At 36.8% G+C, this 13,008-nt stretch overlaps 1 protein-coding gene across 10 annotated transcripts in view; it reads left to right on the top strand.

The window, feature by feature from the left end:
- Positions 1–13,008, top strand: part of plekha5 (pleckstrin homology domain containing, family A member 5) — a 130,495-nt gene that overhangs the window by 44,596 nt on the left and 72,891 nt on the right. The window lies entirely within an intron of this gene.

Here is a 13,008-nt window from a genome sequence, read left to right as displayed (position 1 = left end):
AATTATCCCCTTGTCAGAATGTGAATACCAACTTATGCCAGAGAGCAAGTTGAATTTGCCATTGCTTAGGTCACAGGTTCATGATTTCAACTTCTGTAAATCTTGTTTTAGTGCTTACCTATAAATTCTGACTGAAATGCCAGTGTGTGAGTTCAAAATACAACATTTGCTTGCTAACTGAATATATATAAATTATATTCAGTTAGCAAGCAAATGCTTGTGATATTGCCTACAGTGCCTTAAACAGTTATGGTAATTTATTCCCAGGCACAGTGAGTTTTCTTTCAGGTATAGGACAGCGATTTCCTTTTTGCATTCCAGGTATTAACATATTCATGTAAAGCATTTTGTGATGACACTTTACCTCCTTGCCTCACCAGCACTCTACAATGGGATCAATCTCGTGGTTTGTTAATTATTCAACACACTGGATGTGCTGGAGGGCAAACTCTTTCACCTACTCCTCTCGCTTCACTTGCTCAACCCACCTTTCCTAATGCAGTGCTCAATGGTGATATCTATGTAGCTGAGGCTGTGGTATTGAGCTTCTGCGTTGTGGCTTCTGACTACTAGTTAGCTTTTTAACTGAATCATTCAGAGCAGTTCATATCCTGCTGACAAGCAGCCGAAGGCTGTGATCTGTGGAAGTTCAGTACTATAGGCCTGGTTTCACATTTATTACATTTGATGCGATAGATATTTTATTTAAATATGTGATGTGGAAAATTGACGACTGCTTGTGAAAATTACCTTTTTAAATTCAGAACTCATGGCTCATTGAAGCGAAGTGACTGAAACTAGAGGATTTGTTGGTCAGCATATTGAGATAAACACTATTTTTCTGAGATTGGAAATGAGAAGTAAGGGAAGGATCACCTGTTTCTGAGCCTTATTTTGAAACATATCCCGGAGTGCTGGAAAATCTTTCCCATATTATCAGTATTCAAATCATAAAGAGAGGGATTTTATAGAGACAAGTTATTGAATGCAAAAGTGTTTGGTATGAAAGAGAAACACAGTTTCATGGACATAGCTTTCTTAATGGAGCAAATGTGAGCTTCCTTTCAAGATTTGAGGAGGCCGAAGATGAATAATGCAGAAGATTGAAAGTAGCATTGAAATTAAGAGGTAGTATTTTTGTTTGGCCTTGGAACAAAAGTTGAAAGGAGATTTTTTGCCTTCCAAAAGGCATTGATGAGAGGATTCAGCATTAAACCACAGGGGAAATGAAGATTGCATGCAATGAGATCATTGAATCTGAATTAAGTTGTTGAATATAGAGTGGAATCATAGGAGAAGAGTGGGTAGATATGGATATTGAGTCATGGAGATCATTAATAAATGAATGTTGATCATTGAGCAGAAGCAAAATGGGAAAGAACAAGGCATTATGGAGCCCTTAAATTAATGGAATAAGTCATAGGGTGAACCATTAATTACAGTTGAGTCAGATAAATATACAAAAAGAAACTATGAAGTAACTTACTTCATAAAAATGATTAATTTAACTATTTTTATACCATTGGGTTTTGCATATTATGAGAAAATATTAGAATTTTAAGTTGAGCTATCTCAGTGAACAATTCTGTTTGATTTTATAATCGAGGGTCGAATAAAACAATGTGTGTTGTTCATGTGGGGTGAAAATCTGAAAGCACTTAAACAACTATTGAGTGCACTGACCAGGGAGAATTAAGGTTGTTGAGCAGGAGTGCTTCCAGAGAGATACATTTCTAAGAGCATTTTGAGTGGAAGGAGTAGGTAGCAAGGGGAAGACATTTGTTAAGCATGTGACATCATTTGTAGGCAACAGGTGTTCAAATTGTTTATAGCATTTCTGAACAATAACTTGTAGATTTTCTCTCTGGCTCAGTGGCTGTGAAAGCAACAAGAACAAATTACTTGTATAGCGCTCTTCACGTTGGAAAGAGGTCCCAGGGCGCTGGAAAGCAGCCTGTGTGCCTTTTTATCCATCCATAAATCAGCAGGATCCTAACCACAAAAGCCCCCCAAAAAGAATGCAGTCAAGCTTACAAATGATCATCATGCAATGTTTCAAACAGTTATTTTACCATTCCAGTGTGGGCAGGACAATCTGTACTGCATGATATATAACCATGCAATATGATCTGCAACTGCAGTTGATAAAAGTATGAGCAATGTGCTCATGGGTGATAAAGGGCTTCCCGGGAATCAGGACTGGCATAAGATATAGCATTGTGATATGACAGGAGGATAGGAATAATCTTGTTTTCTTAAATATTTTAAGAGAGTCAGTCTCCTATGGTAAGGTCTGTCTCAAACCCGTGCTTTAGTCCTCTCCCTGCTTTCAGAGCTGGCTTAAGACCTTTCTTTTTGACTGCTCTTTCAGGCTCCCCATCACCCCTCTCCAAGCTAATGATACCCCATCCGGAATTAGCAATTGTGAAACTCTTTGAGGCATCCTATAGCGTAAAAGATGCTAAATAATTTTAAGTGCTTTTTCAAATCAGGGGGACATCAAAGTATTTGCAGTCTAATGTGGCAGTCAGTTTGCACACAGCAACTTCCCACAAACAGCCATAAAGTGAGTGACCAATTTTATCTTGGGGATTGTTGCCAAGGACACCGAAGGAGAGAGAGACTCCCTTCTCTATTCCAAACATTTACCCACAAAATACACAGTCACTAGACTATGTAACATATCCTGTGAAGTGATTTGAGATGTCTTGATAAGTTGATAAGGCGCTATATCAAATGCAAGGATTATAACAATAACTGAGTGGGGCTAAAGCAGATGCTTCGGATTCTAAAGTTGCAGACAACCTGCGTTCCACCACTTCATTTGATGCAGTCAAGGGGAGGATATGTTAATGATAATCAATAATCCTTGCATTTGTTATCAAAGCCTTTAAACACTGAGGTCACAAAGTGCTTCACAAAGTTTTTTGGTAACTGTATTTGTAGTGTTAAATTGGTTGAGTCTCTAGAACTCTCCCCCTGCCACTTACTCACTGCTTTCAAAACCTTTCTAAAAACAAGCCTCTTCAACTGTGCTTTTGGTGAACTCCATCCTAATTTCTTCCTCCCCCCGTTTCCCATCTTGCTCAGGTTACCGCTTCATCTTTGGAAGGGGTTGAGATGTTATCCCACATGAAAGGCAGGCACTATATGAAGCAATTTGTTTTCAAATTCAAATTACAGATGTGCTGCGAGGCCACCTTAAGGTTGTCTCAATGTTTGAGGTAGTCACAAACATCTATCTTTGACTATGGCTCCTTGTACCTTTGCCACAGTCAGGGCAGACAAACTTTTAAAACTTATGTACGCTTGTAAAAATCAGTATTTGTTTGTCCTAATCCTTCTTATTGAAAGAAATGTAAAAAAAATTGTTTGCTAAGAATACATATAACTGATGCAGCTTGACCGTTTACTTAGCAATTAATTGTGAATGGATGGTCCACTTTATTTTAAAAGAGCACATTTTAGGACAGGCAGCATACTGCTGTACTCTACAGTAGACCTAAACTATCAACTTCCTTTAACTCTTTTGGACAACTTCCTGACGTGAAAGGTGCTGCACAAATGTAATTTGTTGTTGGGGTTCACACCGCGGGGACCTAAAACCTGAAATGAGGTGTCCTTCTGTGCTTTGAACTTACATTGACACTTGAACCGCATTTTTAATTAATTTCTTCTTGAGCATATTTCATGAATTTATTCGGTTTTCAATCACTTTGGAATCAGGAAAATCAAAATAATTTTTATAGCAATCTGTTTGTAGAAAGATGTGTTTCGAAGTAGTGATGGGTAGGGGTGGGTGTGGCAATAACTACCGAAATTAAAAGAAATTGAGAATCCCATTCAGATTTTTGTTCTACATGATCCATTGTGTAAAGTTAGGCAGCCCTTTTCAAAGTTTTCATGCGAAATAACTGATGCTCTTTATTGATGGATTGCACAGCGCTTGAGGCGATACACAGAAGCTGCACAACTGGGAGCTGGAAAATTCTAAAGAAAACTAGATGATGCCGTAGGAGCTTTTATCTCAGATAAGAACTGCAAGTCTGCACAAAGTCTAGATTGTCTAAGACAGAAAAAAAAGTACATGAGTATTATAACATCAGATTTTTTATGTCATTTGTGAGAAATATCTTAAAATATTGAATGCAAGCAGCATTGGCAGTTTCTTTTGATCTGTGAATTGTGCAGTGATGCAATAGGTATCTTGTTGATGAGCATGAACATTACAGGCTAGGCTTTACAAAGATGAGATAATTTAATGGCGCTCCACATAGAATCCTTTTGTTTAAAAAAAAGCAAAAAGGAACTTGCATTACTCCTATAATGTTCTGTATGTTACGCTTGAAGCTTCATCTCTTTATTAGAGGAGCTGCTTCAGTGTGAAATACACAGGACAGGTGTTCAGCCTTGAGCAAATGTAATTATGGATTCTATAATTCAGGACCATTGAAAATACAATCGGGAATTGTGCCAATTTTTTGCCTACGCTAAGAATATTTGCCTATTCAAACTCTTGTACACCAGTTGAAAAAGTCTTAAATTAAGCAAAATATTTAAATATATGAAAAAAACTAATCTTTCTTGAAATTCGAAAATGTTTGTTAAATGGCTTATTTCTCTCGTTGCATGTATTTTCTATACAGTTAATCAATTAATGCTTTTGAAAGGAGCTATGTTTTGAGCAAGTTTGTCATAATTAATATTTAGCTGTTCTGCATTAACTGCTTTATGCTGAATTCAGTCTCCTCCTGATGTGAAAGGCGCTGTTGTTGTTGACTCTGTGCCTCTTATTCAACAATGGGCTAAATTATGAAGATGAGAAATAAAATGAAGGAAAATACTCTAAAATATAATGGGCTAGGTTTAATGTTTCTATCACAATAAATTAATCCAATAAAGTTCCTTGCCTTGTAAAAAAAACTGCTATGAAACCAGTTTCAATTATTATCCTAGCAATTTTAAGTACCTTTTAATTTAAAAGCAAGAGTACGACACAAATATAAAATCAGCCTTTAGCAATAATACTCACATTGTTTTTCTTGTACCTGTTTTCAATACAAATCATTCAATTTCTATTTTATCATATGATATATGTTTATGGCTTCGTCAAACTACTCAGCACTGGAATGACAATGTCAAGCTTGTCAGATCCTCAGCTTGTTTATTATTTTGTTGTATGCCAAATTGATCTGAATGAATTTTCACATAAATTCTCGACAGAGTTTGCAAAGATGTATGACAAGCATACATTGAGGCTATTTTCTCTGTTGGTTAGCCAAATGAAAAGCTGCAGATTGAGATCCCTCTTTTAATTTATTGTGTCAGTTGAACAAGGCCAGTCATATTCTGCGTTGAGGGGAAAAAAATAACTGTCAAAGTAGAGAAAGAAACTGACAGAAAATGAAGGAAATTCCAATTTGAAGGTTTATTTTGGAATTCAAGATGGCAGTCTCAATGTGTTGCTCTTGAAAGGGTTGGGGAAAGAAAGTGAGGGTGTAGAAAGATATTGACCGGTTGAGATCACATGCAAAGCATTATCAACCTCAAAGTACTGCTTCTGAGACAAGTCAATTATGAGTTGGCAAACAATACCAAATTACCATCTTGGGGAAGGAGACCATACTAGGTGCCAAGGGATCACTTTTGCCAGCCTTTCAAACAGAGTTCAGTGTCATCAAATCCAGACAGCAATTGCTGAAAATCTAGTTCTCTAGACGAAGTTGAAAGGTTGGAGTGAACCTTACAGAAACATAGCTTGAGGCCTCTACGTACTGGATGAACTCAGCGAAATGGTCTAATCAGAACAGTTATGGATATCAGCAGTTTGTCAGGGTCTCTCAACAAGAAAGAAACCAATAAAGTGTCATATGTTTTTGTGGCATAGGATTTTAATTCAGAAAATAAATGCTCATTGCTATCAAGATGGGATATTGGCCATCAGTTCATATGATCTGATAAAATGTTTAACATTGAAGATGTGGCAGTTGAAAGATTTTATTTTAATGGATCTTGATTCAAATGCAATGAAATGCAAATAGTGGCTTTTAAGTGCCTCCTGTCTTTATGAAAAGGGATTGATAATGTCTTCACACTAACAAAATATTCTGAGTAGCAGTGCAGCTCAGTAACAATACAACAATTAGTGAAACTAGCACTAAATCCAAGTTTTGTTAATGTCTATGACGAAATATATGTCATGGAGGCCATTGAGAGGTTGGAGTGGCAAGTTTCCAAAGATCACATATGGTGAGGTGGAGAGTCACAAATAGATCCTGGAATGTATACCACTGTTTTAACTGAATACTCTACAGTGAGGATTTGTTGCTTCTCTGAAAGTCCCGAGTAGCGGGAGACAGATGCTAAGAGCTAAATCTGAAGCCCTCACCCCTGCAATACTTTCTGGAATTAGTTAAGCAGGATGTGTCCCTCAAGTTAGAGTATGTGCATTCCATTCCAACAATCTATGTCTGGAATTTCCATGTGTAGGTGGGATGCATGGAATTCTCAGTTTGGTTTGGATGCTCTTAAGCAACGGTGATGGGTTTCCACATGTGTCAAGACACCCGGCTGACCAAAAAAAAGCCCCAGCAACACTGTGAAGATTAATCAAGAGCACAGATGATGAAATATTTTTCTTACATTTTTATTTTATGATCTGGTTATGGTAAGGATATATTTCCTACACGCATATCGGCAGTATTAAGACATGCTGTCACCTTGGCTCAGATGTCGCATTCGCAGGGCCCAATGGCTGTGGGTTCACGTCTCATTTTGAGACTTGAGCACATGGTCTAGGCTGATATTTCACTGCAGTGATGGGGATGTGCTGTGGTATCATGTGCCGACCTTTGGGTGTGACTTCAAACCAACATTTTGTCTTGGAGTTTCTCCCTGTGTCATAGAATCTTTCAGATTACTTTGAGACGTCTCAAAGACATAATATGGCACTATATCAAATTCAAGGATTAGTATTATTATTCACCTCATGGTGGTTTGTGGGCCCTTACTGTGTACAAAATGGATGCTATTTGCCTACTTTACAATATATACTTTACAGGTTTGGTGCTCTGGGACACGATTCTGTGTGAGGGGCGCTACATAAATGCAAGCTGTTGTTGCTGTTGTAGTATATCTTGTGAAGTACCTTGAGACGATTCATTGATTTTAATGAATTCACAATATTTTCACCTTCTATCTTGTTTGGTAGGTTGTTCAAAATGTTTAGAATTGACTTTCTACTGTTGACTATCTGTTCTTAGTGTACTTTGCACTCAATTCTAAGTACGTCATCAAGGTATTGTAACTATTATTTTTTTACCAAATCCGCACTGAGTTTGCAAGTTTGTAAGGTACAGGTTGATATCTAATCAGTATCAAGTTAAATTGAAATTCTCAGCATTGAAGATGAGTGCATCATTTGTCTGCTATCGAACACTTGATGGAGTTCACTGTAACTATCCTAATTTCATTATTTCAGTACACACAATGTGATGTATTCTAGCTGGAATTGACATTGAAGTCAGAAATTGGGTTCAGTGTCCCGTTCTGACGAAGGGTCGTGGACCCGAAACGTTGACTCAGTTTCCTTTCTCCATAGATGCTGCCTGACTTCTGTTTTTATTTCAGGAACTTGGATGACCTTTAGTTTAAAAAAAAACACACACACTGCAATTGCATTTTTTAAAAAATGTAATTAAAGTTTTGAATAACTTCCAACTAACCTTGAACAGAAATGTTGATTTATTGTGTGATTTGTATTGCAGACAATGAGAATTTTTTCCAACAGCTCAAGCTTCTAGATTGAAATGGTGAAAGTAATGTTCATATTCAGAGTCTGATCATTTGCAAGCAATATTTCATTAATCTCTGATTAATATGTGGCAAAGGGAAAATCTAAGAAATGTACAACACAATAGGAAGCCATTTGTCAGTATTTGCTCCTCCAAGAATCTATTCATCGTGAATCTAATTCCCTGCTCTTTCCTCACATTCATGCTCTGTGTGCACCTGTCCAATTCTTTTTAAATGCCTCAATTGACTTCTCTAACCGCAACTCATATATCATGGAACAGATCTACCATTTCACAACCTTCTCTGCTTCAATTGGGAGAGTCCTAACCTCTTCAGCCTCTCCTCACAGCTACGTTCGTACATCTCCAGCATCTTCAGTATCTTCCTTATGCTGAACTTATGCTGAACTCTTTCCAAAGCTCCAATATTCCTTCTATGATGTGGCACCCAAAACTGTACACACTATTCCAGCTGCAGCCAAGCCAATGTACACTCAACATGTTAGATCTAATTAAAGTAAACAACGGTGCCAGATTAATGTTCATATTACTGCAAAGAGGTGCAACCATTCGAATGAATCAGAATGGCCTGCCAAAACCATGTTGTGATGTTTTCTATAGCGTTATTGTGCACATGCACCAGAGTGACCTTATTTTTGTTGTCATTCAACTTCCCCCCCACCCAGAGGACTCAAATGAGCCTTGTTTTGATCCTTCAAAAGGTTCTTTCCCAGTTTGACTTAATATTTCCAATAGCCTATTGTTTGGCATTGGTTGAGTCCAGGAATAGTATTGGGGCAAACTTTGTTGAATGGTTTTCAGCACTGATTGTGAGATTCTATTTTGTTTTTAAATGGAGTTACTAGATTATGATTCTGTTCTGATCAATTTAAAATCACCCAAATTTATGGGAAACTTTCCAATGTTCCTGACTGACTCCCATGTTTTCACTTTATATACAACCTATGCACTTAGTTTTCCAATTGATTACATTGATTAGTAAAGGAAGCTACAAAACATGCAAAGAGTGCTCACTAAATTTGCTGTAATGTTAAACTGAAGCACATTGAGATATTTAATCATGTGAAATGGACTATATTATTGTTAGTTGTTTGTCCATATAGTCTATGCCCACCGCTGATGTTAAACAGTTCATTTTCTATGCATATATGTTGGTTTTAACATGTGGACAATTTCTTTAAAATATAGTAACCTATTTAGAAAACAGGCTAACAAATGTGACCTTCATAGTACAATAATAATTCAGTATCTTTTGGACTGTATTGCAGAAACTAAGGTTGCACTAATTGGAATTGATTTAATTACAGTTTTCTATATCCATTGACTTCAAAGCAGCCAGTGTAGGCACAGAGCACTGCCACAGACAATTGCTTTGTTCATTTGGATTCTGTTTCACAGAAAATAGGCTTTGTAAAAACTAACTGGACAGTGCAGCTTTTATTTAACATTTCAATTGGGATAAAATGGGATTCATTCCTGTGTATTACTGAAGTATTTCACCGAAGACGTGTTTAACCAGGGACTACTATGTTCAAGTCATTTTTACCAGTTGAGCGCAATGGTCTTTTGGATTCGCTCATTCACCCAATGATTTGCCAATTGTTCAGCTTAATTTACACTGACGTACCCGTACATATATCAATTCCCCATAGCAATAGATGATATTCGGCATGAGTTCTATACAAGGTTGTCAGAAGTGTTCAGGGAAAAAAGATTTGTGGCACAGCCCTAATTAGATAAAAACTGCAATTGAACGAACGCATTTGAAAGTTTATATATACTGTTAAGTGCTGTCGTACAGTACATTAAAAATTACAGTGGCAGAACAAATATAGATATTGGATATTGTCCTGAGCTATTATGCACAACTTGCATACATAATCATGATTCTGTAGGTCATCTTGGTCAGTTAGTGTATTTTGAACTGTATGCTTTAAATTATTAAATATCTTCTGGAAACTGGATGGTTAACTAGTTTAGTCCATGTGTTTAAATGTAAATTCAATGCATTGATTTAAAAAAACGCATTTGCGAAAGAAGAACTTAGCAAATTTAGGACAGATTATTCATAGAATAGAAGTATTACTGTACTGTATTAAAAGCATAAGTTGTTTTGTGCTTCCCAATTAAAAATTGAAGAACATTATTTGAGCTGTACAGAATTGTACAACAGTGTTTTCCTTTTAATTGCATTGCAGCAGGACTGAAACAGATTGTTATTCATTGCACAAGTCAAATCCACAAGCAGGGTAAGGAAAATAATGCTGTTTTCCCATGTTTTCTTATGTTACTGCAAAGCAGCATTACATGGAAGACATTTCTGTTCCGGCTGTGTATGAAAATATGGGGATAATTGGAGAAAATGTGTGTGATCAACGCAACATATTTTAAAATGGCATAACTTAAAATGACAGACATAAAATATGCATGCATCAGATGTTGAGAACATGGTAGTTCGATTTTTTTTACCATGCTCAAGTCAAAATGATTCAAATCTAGAGATTTGTATGAAGATAGATAAATTGTTCACAAACAAACCTTGTTAGGTAGAACTGCTTGTCAATTACATGAGATGCATCGACAAAATGGAACAAATTGGTGTTTTGTGCAGCAGTTCAATGTTGAAGTACAATCTGCACGTTTAACTATAGTTGATTCTCTCAGTAAACTATTGCCCTCAAAGTGCTGCAGTGCCCGAAGCCAGTGGCCGAGCATATTGCACAGACAAGGTCATGTATACCTCAAAGCAGTACGTTTAATCAGTGTTAGGCTGAACACTAAAATTGGTGTTAGATTTTTTTGTCCTTCAACTACATTTATTTTTAAAATGGAAATGATTTGTTTTCTCTTCCCCTTTCTCTCCCCCATCTACCACATTCTACTCTGCAATTGTGTGCTATCCAAGGGTGCAAATCTCTACAAGTGAACAGCAAAATAAGCAAACAATTCAGCAAATAGCTCAGTATGTGAATATTGTAAAATAATAATTCTTGCATTTGATATGGCGCCTTATCACGTCTTCAAGTCGTCCCATAAAGCGCTTCATAGAATATACTGTAAAGTGAATTGATTGTATATTTTGTGGGCATAATCTTTCCTGCGCCGCCATCCTCCGCTTTCTTGTGCTACTTTCCAGCTGAGAGCCTGGTGACCTTGAATGATCTTTACCAGTGTTTTTCAGAAAAGAAACCAGAAGCCTTTGATGTCTCGAGCAGGTTGATGCCTGTAGTTTCTCGTGGCTTGTGTGCACGTAAACGTAAACTCTGTTATGGTGTGCCCAAAATTAAAGCTTACTGTATACAGAATGGTATATTTCTGTACAAAGATCTTACCATGACGTTCTGCTGCAGTTTTCCTGTTCTTGAGTGTTTTTGATGGGTAGAATTTAATTTCAGCCCAATTCAGTCTCCCAACAGAGGATTCCTTTACATTGTAGGGCTGATACTGGTAAAGATTATTCAACGATATTACTACATAATAGCAGTTTTGTTGATCTGCTTCTCATTGGCCATGAATCACAATCGATGAATGAACGAAGCTTTATATCCTGAACTGTTGGATGGGGGTGTCTGTGAGGATGTACTTGTGATTAGAGGATGATTAATGCAAGCGAGAGCAATTAAGCTGGAGCATATTTTTGACCTCTAAGAAAGATTATCCGACAACACAGTCCTGAATTTTGTTGACAATGCTCAAGTTTAGGTTTGGTGAGAACTTGAGGTACAGTGTGAAGTTTCTCTTTAATTTATATTTTAAAAAAATGTTGCATGCTTTCATTCCTGGCCATGGTAGAGTTTAAATTGATGTTTTCCTAATGGCTGTGTTTTGTGCCTTCTTTTTTGCAGTCCTTTTTTAATGATGGGGCAACTACTGGCTTCTTAAACTAGCATTACTGCCATATTAGCTTTGTTTGGAGTTTTGTTAAAGCATTTCTTGCAAGTTACATGTGGTATTTTATACTCAGTCTTACATTGTGAAAATAAAGTTGAATACTCTTGTAAATCTATCAGACAATTAGAAAACTTAACACATAAAATAAATTTTCTGCATAGTGTGAAACTTTGATGCAACCTATAGGAATCAGAAAGTTGGTGGGAGGAAGGAATATCGTCTCAAGGCTTACATTTCTATTGGGGCCAAGGGATTTTGGTCAGGCTGAGGGTGAGCGGATGTTTGTTTAGAAGTAAATTCTTGAAAACAATTAAATTGTTTTTTTCTAAACAGACATTGTCATTCTGAATCTTAAGATGAAATGAAAGGTCGGAGCAGGAGAATTTCTTTAGCTTCTGTTACGTAGAAATCTGTAGATATTTCCAAAGCGCGTTGAATTTTTGTTAACTTTTTTTATAAAAAAGTTTGTTGTTACTTTTTAAACAATGAATGAACAATTTCCCCACATGGTATAAATTCAGCTGATGTATTGCATCTTCGTAATGTGATAGAATACATACAGTATTGAATGTATGAAACCAGAATGTTCTGTCCAAAGCATTTTTAAGTTTAAACTTCTTCCGACTGCAATTATTGTATGATTGAGGCTGTTTACATTTAGAAATAAGTTGTAGTAATGAGGGGTCTGACATTTGTCTCCCATTTCTTTTGTTGCAATGCGGTCTCCACAGTAAATTACATACTATAAATTTAAAATGTAAATTATTCAGGTAACTGGAATGAATACAGCTGTCAATATGGAGTTTAAAACAAATCCTTTTGTGACATTGTATTCGTGCCTGGTGGTGTAAACTGGGCTCAGTGTTCAAACTGTGTGGGTGGAATAACTAAGGTGCCCTACTTTTATATTGCAGATTAATTTTGCTTTCTCCACAGTTAGTTTCAACTCCCTGTACAGATCAGATGCTGCATGTGCAAGCAATTTTGCGAGGGAAGGGAATGTGGTGGGTGAAGAGTCCCATGCTGCAGGCTAAACATATGCAGTAGATGCGGTGGCTGTTTATATTGCTCTCCTCTTAATCAATTCCAGCCTAAAGCTTATTTCAGAAGTGGTTGTATCTGAATTTAAGGCCAATTTGGAGTGGGATTTGAGAAGTTTATGCTGTCGGACAGATATTGGCTTTCAGGATTGATCAAAACCCTGACTGGCTATCAGGTTTGGGGCTTCCATGATAAATAGAATCTAATTCTATTTTAAAATTTCAATTATTGTAGGTGGTATACTGAAGAATGACTGATTAAT

Source organism: Callorhinchus milii, unplaced genomic scaffold (genome assembly GCF_018977255.1).
Source record: "Callorhinchus milii isolate IMCB2004 unplaced genomic scaffold, IMCB_Cmil_1.0 Scaffold5, whole genome shotgun sequence".
In the NCBI taxonomy this organism is placed as follows: Eukaryota; Metazoa; Chordata; class Chondrichthyes; order Chimaeriformes; family Callorhinchidae; genus Callorhinchus; species Callorhinchus milii.
This window is presented reverse-complemented; position numbering and strand designations above follow the sequence as displayed.